The following is a 9,849-nucleotide window of genomic DNA, read 5'->3' as shown; positions in this document are numbered from 1 at the left end:
GGTTAGTGTTAGTAGTCTGTTTGCTGAGCCCCGTGTTGTTTGGTAATCAATCCTTACTTCCACACTTGTGTAGGTTGTGAGCCCGGACCTGTGTGATTCCTACCATATCCGAGGCTCTCATCTGGAGTTGTTGAGGTAGTTGTTGTATCCTTCTAGCAGACACCTCTTACTCTTTCTATGTTTTAGTGTTATTTTTGAGACAAAGACATTTGAGACTATCTTTATTTTCGTATCTTATGTATAAGTTACTTTAACGGCTTGTAGACGTGACAATCAATCTTGGAGAATTTTTAGTATATTTATCCGCTTTGCTTAAGTTATGTCTTGTATCATCTTATTACCTCCACATTTACTTCTCGTTCGATTTTAGACTGATTGGTCACGGTGGATTAAGACGAATGTCATCACACCCAAATTCAGATCGTGTCACGATTTGACCATGTGCATGCTCTACTCTTTAGATTTCTTTCCTTCTATCATGCCCGAGACAATATTAATAGCAACAAAAGGCACATGATAAATCAAAAGTAATGGAGCACAGTGACTAGTCTAAGGAACCTCTTTATGATGTCTCTTCTCCCTATATATGGACTCTGATTTTATCAATTTTCTTAGAGATTGATACGTCCTTGATGGTTTTGGAGATGAAAATAATAGTACATGAAAAAGAAAATAGTGAATTTTGTTAGAAAAAGTAATGAAAATGATTAGATTTCACGGAACTTTTATTTTGTTAGAAAAAGTAATGAAAATGATAAGATTTCACGGAACTTTTTCTTTAAAATTAACAAAGAAGATAATAATGGATTAATGGTGGATTTTGTTAGTTATGTAGGCTCAGTTAAACTTAAAAAAAATTGACAAATCTTTTGGTTTATTGGCTTAGGATAATGAACCAAAATGAAACGTTTTGTTAGATATATTAAGAATCATTTCAATCAAATGAGATATAAAGGACTAAAATAAAGCAACACCCTGTACATTAAGGATCATTTTGAACGTTTTTCTTACTTATTAACTTATTTTTTAATGTACGTCATTAATTACGTGGGAGAAACATTCGTTTTTTCATGTGATCTCTCGTTGAATCAGAAAGACGAAAATTAATTGTCCTACAGCTAATAAAATTATTACTTGTTGTCCAGCTAATAAAATATTTAAGCTAGGCCAAGGAATATTTTCAATTATTATAAAATGTTTAGTGCCCCTTATGGGCCACGAATAGGATAATATATATATATATATATATATATATATATATATATATATATATATATATATATATATATATATATGCAGTATGCTTGCATGGAGGAAGACATGAAATGATGAAAAGCGACATAAATAAAATATAATATACTATTACTACTTTATTTTTTAAAAAAAATATCAAATTACACATCTTATATTTTTATATTTTTAATTATTCTCTACCATTTGTAAAAATTTTAAAAATTCATCTTCTGATACATACGAATGATGCTGATACATGGCAATTTGATACATAAGTCATTTTCATGATACATCACTAGTTGATACAAACCAAACACAAAATGTATCAATAAAACATAAATTTTACTCCTTTTTTTATCGTGTTCATGATATATTAGGTTTTATAAGTTGATTCATAAGTTTTATTGATATTACAATGCTTGGTTTGTATCAACTAGTGATGTATCATGAAAAGGACGTATGTATCAAATCGCGATGTATCAGCTTCATTCGTATGTATCAGAAATCTGGAAAAAAGAGAAAATTCGAATAATTATCAAAAAAATTAGGATAAAATTATAATTGAGCTTTTTTACTATAAAATTTAAGTAAAATATCTTTATTTTTTTCATAGAATATAATTCTAGAATCCAAAGCAAGCAGAAGATTTTTTTAATATCGAATTATTGGCATGATAAGGTATTATTGGTTTTACTTTAGCGTTATTAACGTGTTTCATGCTGTCAATTATCTTCCGTATCTCAATAGTCCTTGATGGTGTCCCAAGGAATATTTGAATTAGACTGCAAAAAATGACATAAAATAAAAAGGCACGTATGGGCTTCTTTCTTTCTTTTCTAAATATTATTAATAATTGAGAAGAAGAAAGTGACCTACCCACTCTCACTTTTACGTATTTAGATAGTAAAATTAGCCTATAAAAATATAATTCGCCTAATCAAAGTTATATTCAAGAATTGAAAGTGTCGGGGCATTACGATCTTTAATATAAATATGTTAATGTTTTTTCTTCAAAAACATAAATATGTCAATTACTTCCTACAAAGTTTGGATTGAGATTTTTTAAAAACTAAAGAAAAACAATTTTAAAAAAAAGGTTTGGATCGTCACTACTAAAAATTTGAAACATGCTAAAAAGGAAATCAAACTTAGGTGAACCCACTAAATGTCCACTCATGAACCCCAATCAACCGGTGGAGCCTCTTTAGTTTTGTTGCTAGGAGTGCCAATATACTGATATAGAGACATGTAAATTATTTAAGATATATAAATAGATTTTTTTGAGGTTAATGAGTACCCCTGACCCTCCTACCCTAAGGGTAGATTTGCCTCTACGACTAACTCATCGAAGTTCGAGCTGATTATTGACCTACCTCATTCAACCCATTAAAAGTTGGATAGATATATAGTTCAAATTGACGTATAAGAAATCTTTATCAAAATATTTTTAAAAAGATATTTTTATAAGAAGTTTTACAAAGGTAAACTACTTCTACGACTTAATTACTATTCGTTTGGGTAGTTTGTTTTTATTACAATACATAGCAAGATTTTACCTTAAAAAGCAAATATTAGCCAGGGAATAAGGATCCCTTAATATTAAGCATTTAATGGGGAATAACTGATACACTCATTACTCATCTCTCTCTTCGGGTGAGTTTGGTATCAAAAAAAATATTTTCCGTGACCTGAAAAACAAGTGGTTTTTATTACTTATTTTTTGGTGTTTGGTTAGTAAGCCTTTTCGTTGATGACTTGATTTTTTAAAAAAAAAATTGAACGTAGATAAGTTTGAGAGGTACTTTCATTCTAATTTACTATAGCAATTTTAGATCTGTCACTCGCTATCTTACAAGTTCTTGTTTAGCTCCCTCTCCTTGATCTTGTCTTCTTCTTTTTTTAGCATGATCCCTTTGATAAATCCTGGTTTTTTCATTTTTTTTCCCACAATAGCAATATTCCTTTTCTACTTCTTTCCAAAAGAAAATATTGTCCCAAGAGCATTTAAATATAATTCAAGCAAATACTATGACATCGGATTCAAATCTCTACCCTTTTACACTAACATGGACCCCAAGTGAGAGTAACACGGTCTGGTCAAGCTCTAAGTTGGGGTTGGGTTCGGAGTTAGATCATGAGCTAGGGTAGGAGTTAGGTAGTTTAGTCATAGATCGAGGTTGGGGTAAGAAATTGAGTCTCAAGATCAGGTTTAGAATCTGAAATCGGGTCCTAGGTCGGGTTCGATATCTAGAGTCAATTTAGGGTCGACATTGGAAGCTGGGGTTGATAATAAGGTTGAGTCTCAATTTAAGGTCGGGGTTAAGGTCGAGACTTCTGTCACGACCCAACCCCATGGGCCACGACTGGGGTCCGACCTAGACCCATGTATACGTATCTGTCAGCTATAGTCAAGTTGAACTGTATGTGATGTGATACTATACACAAAAACTCCAATGAATCAAAAACTTTTCATATACATGTAGCCTCTTTCACCTATATCATAACATGAAAAGGCATGCAAGCCGACAAGGTTGCCATAACACGACATACAGGCATAGCTGAAATAAACTCATCAACAACCCACATACATGTGTCTACAGACCTCTAAAAGTATTAATTGTATCATATGACAGGACAGGGCCCCCGCCGTATCCCTGAATAAACAAACATATATATCAAATGACCAGTGTTAAAAGTTAGACTCCAGAACAGTGGAGCACTTCCAACATAGCTGAGTGGAAATCCTATGCTGGTGGATCCCCCAAAATAAACATATGTACCTGCAGACATGAAACGCAGCCCCCCCTCCAAACAAAGAGAGTCAGTATGATATATGTACTGAATATATAAAGCATAACATAGTATAAGTGAGATTACAACAGAATTAGGGGTGCAGGAAATAAGTATAACAATTAATAAATCACTGCACCTGCTTCTTATAAAATGAGAGCATGTATATCATCCTCCCATACCGTATCCGACCCACTGTGGGACTCGGTGTTATCATATTATCGTATACGGTGTCATACCATCTTATACAGCATCATCTCATATGTTACAAATATATCATCATATTTTCATATGCATGCCTATATACTATATCCGGCCCTTTAGTGAGGGACTCGGAGAAGAGAGTAGTGTACATATAGCGTACACATATATTGTATCCGGCCCATCATGGGACTCGGTGTCACAAATGTTTCATTAGGTCATCATATGCATATATGTGTCGTACCCGGCCATCTAGTGAGGGACTTGGTAAACAATCATACTATCATAATAATTATACCATCATATATCGTACCCGACCCTTTATGGGATTCGGTTGTACCCGGCCCTTTATGGGACTCAATGAATGCTCATATCATCATATATCATACCCGTCCCTTTATGGGACTCGATCATACCCGGACCTTCAAGGGACTTAGTCGTACCCGACCCTTTATGGGACTCGGTGAAAGATGTATTAACAGTATGCACGAGTAGAGTAGTGAGTAACCATACATATTTAACTAATCATCTGAGACTCGGTATAACAATCGTCATGAACTATCATTTGAGGATCCAAATGATCATTATATCAAGTGTCCTCTAAATGCCATTAGGGGCCATATCAAACGGAGTCTCAGAAATCATAGACTTGCATCAAGATAATGCTACACAGCTTATGCAATTAGAGACATTTATCATCACAGAGTCTTTAGAAATAGGAGCTTACGTACTCAGTCACTACTCAACATATAGAAGGCTTGAGGATAGTAGTTCAACTACTTTAGGACTTCTAGCATTCAAGAGCAAACACAAGTCATGAGCTATGTCTGAAACTTATGAATGGAACTCCCTCCAAACTCATATCATATATCAATTCACTTACATTTAATACATTCCAAAGGAAAGAAGAGATAGGCTTTACATGTACTACTTTTCATCACATAGAAGACTTAAAGACAACAACTCAGCTATTACAGGAGTTCTAACATCAAGAAGTGGAAAAGACTTATAAATCATACTTGGAGTTTTATGAGTGGAATTATCCTCACATTTCATATCATATCAATTGTAACTTACATCTAAGACATGCCAAAGAAAACAAGGAATAGCCTTACATACCTGTTATGGATTAATCGTATTCAAGCTCGCTTCGGTACTCCTTTAACCTATTTAACACGAAAGTAATACTAATGTTAGTAAACTTCGACCTTCCAACTTCTAAATCCACAACTAAGCACCCATAGGAATCAATTCCTTATTCTCCTTTCTCAACTAGTCCCGACTAGTTTATTAGTTAGTTAAGGAGTTAACAGAAATTGGGCAGCGTCTCCTCTATAACTTGCCTTATCCGAACTTTCAATTTAACCCCCAAACCTTAGCATCCAATCAAAAACAACAATCAGCATCATATATACAAGTAAACCACTTCAACATTACACAACACAAACTCCAAACAACTTGCTTAAAACCACGATACCAAAATAGGATTTTTAATCTCTATTTTGTAAAACCTTTAACCACACAAGCTGGGGTATCATATGGCTGAAACCAACAGCATATAAAGTCATTTTTTTGTCATGTTCCATCCCTGCATACACTACAAAACAACGCCCAATACAACACCACAATAACAACGATACTAGTCAAACTTTAACCCGCTAGAATCTCGTCAAAACAACCCCTACATGACCTGCAATGTTCTTCAGCCGTAACATGCATATTTTCATGTTTCCAACCCATACTTATACACACATAACATGCTTAAACATTTTCCCAAATGTGGGAGGAGAGAATCAAACCTTACCTTGCTGAAAATTTCCCTTGAAAGCTCCTTAACATGCTGAAAACTGATGGGCTGTTCGTTTCCCTATCTTGCTGCCCCAAAAATCCAATTTATGCTATTAAACACCGTTATATAACCGTAGGATATTTTAAATAATTAAATAACTGAATGAAATCAGAGGGCTTACCTTCTTTTCCTCTAAGTTGTGGCTGTCTTCTTCTTCTCTCACATTTTTCTCTCTTTTTTTTGGCTAAGGAAGCTGAAAGTGAGATATACTTCAACATAACATACATATATACACCTCCTTAGGAGGTTACACATGGTATCCCCCTAGGGTGCCACCTCATCCATGCGGCCACTCATATGCTGCCACATGGCAGTGTGGAGTCCACCCCAAGCAAGAGAGTCACCTACTTGGTCCAAGTAGGTGCATCACCTACTTGCTTCAAGTAGGTGCTATGCCTCCCTTTTTCTCTTCCGTGGGTTCATAACCTCATCTCATTTTAAGAGCCTATGTATTTCTTGCTACTTAAACTCGACGTGTACTCAAGCAACTCAAGTATGTAAGACATCCAAGTTGGTATCTTACGCAAGTAAGTCGAGTTCCACGACTTGTTATTTATCCTCCAACTTCTTTCAAATCCTTATAACCCTATTTCCAACCTTCACACTTATGGCACATCACATCCTCCTTTCTTAGAGTTATTTGATAACATTATAGATAATCTTGGTCATGTGGCAACTTTTAAGAAGTTTAAGAAAGCTTTTTGAAGTACAAAAGTATAGGGCATAACAAGTTGGGTCCTAGGTCGAGGATGGAATCAAAAGTCAGGTCATTGGTTGGGGTCAAGGTCAATGTCAGGATTTGAATCTCAGGCCAAGGTCAGGGTTTAGGTTTAAATTGAAATCCTGGGTCAAGATCAATATTGGAAGTCAGGTAGCGTATCTGTGGTGGGTTCGAGAGTAAGATCTTGATTTAAGATTAGGGTCAAAAGTTGAGTTGGGGGTTGAGGTTGAGGTCTAGGTTGGGAGTCGAGGTAGAAAATTGAGTTCCATTTTTGGGTCAAGAGTCCCATCCTAAGTTAGGGTCTCAAGTTAGGTCCCAACATCGACCAAGAAAAATTCCTGACTCCCGAACATTAACTTGAGATCCGACTTGACCCTGACTATAGACTAATCGAGACCCCTGACTCTAACTTGAGATTGAATCCTTACCCTGACTAGAGATCCAATTTTGATATTGGCCCATAACTTGACTCTCGAGCCAAGCCCCAAACATGAACCATTTCCTTGACTCTCGACTTATGGCATGGGATCAAACTTGAGATTTGAATGAACCTTGTCCTAAGAAGCAACTTTCATGTTACGATTCGGAAATTAGGTGTGATAACATTTTTCTTATCCCACCTAGACAGGTAAGTCTAAACAACCTTCAACAAGGGTAAATGCGGAAAAAAATAGTAAAGAACTGTGAAACACACTACGCATATTCCATAATATAAATATATAAAGCCTTTTCCAAAAACTAGTACCACGTGTACAAGCCACTAGATAATAATACATATTCAAAGAAAATACAAGTTTGAATGTCTCTATTTCTAGAATTAATAAAGACATAAATGAAGGGTAAGTAACGTAGGGTATGTGATGTTTGTTGAAGAAGATAGAAGCTACATCACGTACTTCTTAATGCAAGCCTCGAACACTAATGCGGGAAGGTGATCAGGATGAACCGAGTCTGTATCCTACACAAGTGTAGAAAAACAAGGGAGTGAGTACACAAACAACAACAGATACTCAGTAAGTATCCGTAGCTTACCTTAAACAAAGTGATGACAAACACCCTAAGCCTTGACACAACATCCAAACCTCCAAATACTACAACCTGCACAGAAAATCAACATCCAAACCATCCTAGCAGATACAATAGTAGTTAAGGATATCACACAAATAGAAGTAACTCAACATATACACAACATGACCATTTGGTTTCTAACAATATTAATAATGGAAAATGGGGTAATTAAGTAACACCTAAAAGAAGAATCAATCACCAATTATAATAGAGCAAATATCATATAGGATAATGCATGTATGTCCTATTTATACACACTTGCTGCTCAATAGCCAATCAAGATTCATGGGGAATATATCAGTCCATGTATCTACTTTGGCTTGGGACACGTGCCTAAAGTCATACTAGTATATCATCTCCTACGCTGGACACATTCATTGATATCGTATCATCCCCGGTGTGGGGTACGCCCCTAGAAATCATATCATATCATCTCTGGTGAAGGGGAACGTCCCTCAAAATTATATTTTTTTACCTTTCTTTTTCACATAGTTTCATCCATATCCCATAGTGTCATCTCATCTCAGAGTTTCAACAACATAACAAGTAAGCAAGATCATATGCATAATGAGAGGATGATAATTTTTATTCAATGATCAACTGTGCCACTCATGAGCATAACACCAACAAGAAATCATAATAGCCATCCAAAGCCATACATGACATCATATACAATAGTGACTCAATAAGTACAATTAACCCAATATGCTTGACTTTAGTGTTCTGGTAGATACTCGTGACTTTATCCAGATGCACACCCCCATTATTTTCCATTATTCTCAATCACAAAGACTTAATACATATAGTCTAAAGCACTTTGTAAAGGAGTCAAATTGGTCCACTTGCCTTAAAATGAAGAAATTAAATCGAGACTTGAGACTTTCCCGTATGCCGAGCATCCAAATCCACACAATCTATTCAAGTATAAGATCCTCATAAGAAAACATGACAATGGTACCCATATTGCCATTTTTAGAAAATTGGATCCATATAACCCCAAATTAAAAGTCAAATCCAAAGGCTAAGGATAAATCTGAAATTTTTATTGGAAAACATGTTACTCAAAGATTTAGGAACTCACACGCGAAATCACATCAAAAATTGAGTTAGAAATCATCCCCGAAAAGCCCAAACACAAGATCAAAGTTCATGAGAAAACCCCCAATATCCAGGTCCAAAACCCTGATTCAAAGGTAAAATATTTCTTGAAAAACATCTTACCCATGCTTAGGGAAGTTCAAATATTAATTTCATCGAATACCGAAGTTAAAATAGACCTTGAAATTCTCAATTTATCAAACTTTAACAAAAAAATCTCCAAATTTTCAAGCTTAGATGCGGTTAATAAGATGAAAATAAGGGATAAATCAACATGTTTATGCCAAAATCTATTTACTCATAACATAAGGATCCTAAATATAAATATTTCATAAAAAAACTGAGTCTAATCGATAAAACCCTAATTTTTTCAAAGAAATTCACGGATAAAGAAAAAAAACCAAATAAAGGTGGATTTTCATTAAAATCTTTTCTAGAAAAACGACGGACGGCATCACTTTTTAAAAAAATAAAAAATTGTGACATCGTCAGTCACTTTGTTCTTCAGATTGAAGAACTAAGCGACGAACAATGTTGTTTATGAAAAAAAGATATTTTTTTTTAAAAAAAAGGATGTCTTCCGTTGTTCATGAAGACAAAAGCGACGGAAGTGACTGCGTTGATTTTGCTTTATTTTTTATTAGAAAAATGACACCATCGTCCGTTGCTTTTGGCCGTTTTTAATAGTGAAAGTTAATTTTATTAAAGAATGCATGTTATCAATCAATTGAACGCTACACTCTCCTTTAATGTCACATTAATGGGGCAAAACCTTACGAATTAAGTTCATGTGTATCTGATTCTCCATAAGAAAACTTACCCAAAAACTGCGTGCATATTGTAGATTTTGTTGGATGATCAGTTGTTTAACCTCAGAGACAGAGTGGTA

The sequence above is a fragment of the Solanum dulcamara genome, chromosome 11, assembly GCF_947179165.1.
Source record: "Solanum dulcamara chromosome 11, daSolDulc1.2, whole genome shotgun sequence".
Lineage (NCBI taxonomy): Eukaryota > Viridiplantae > Streptophyta > Magnoliopsida > Solanales > Solanaceae > Solanum > Solanum dulcamara.
This window is presented reverse-complemented; position numbering follows the sequence as displayed.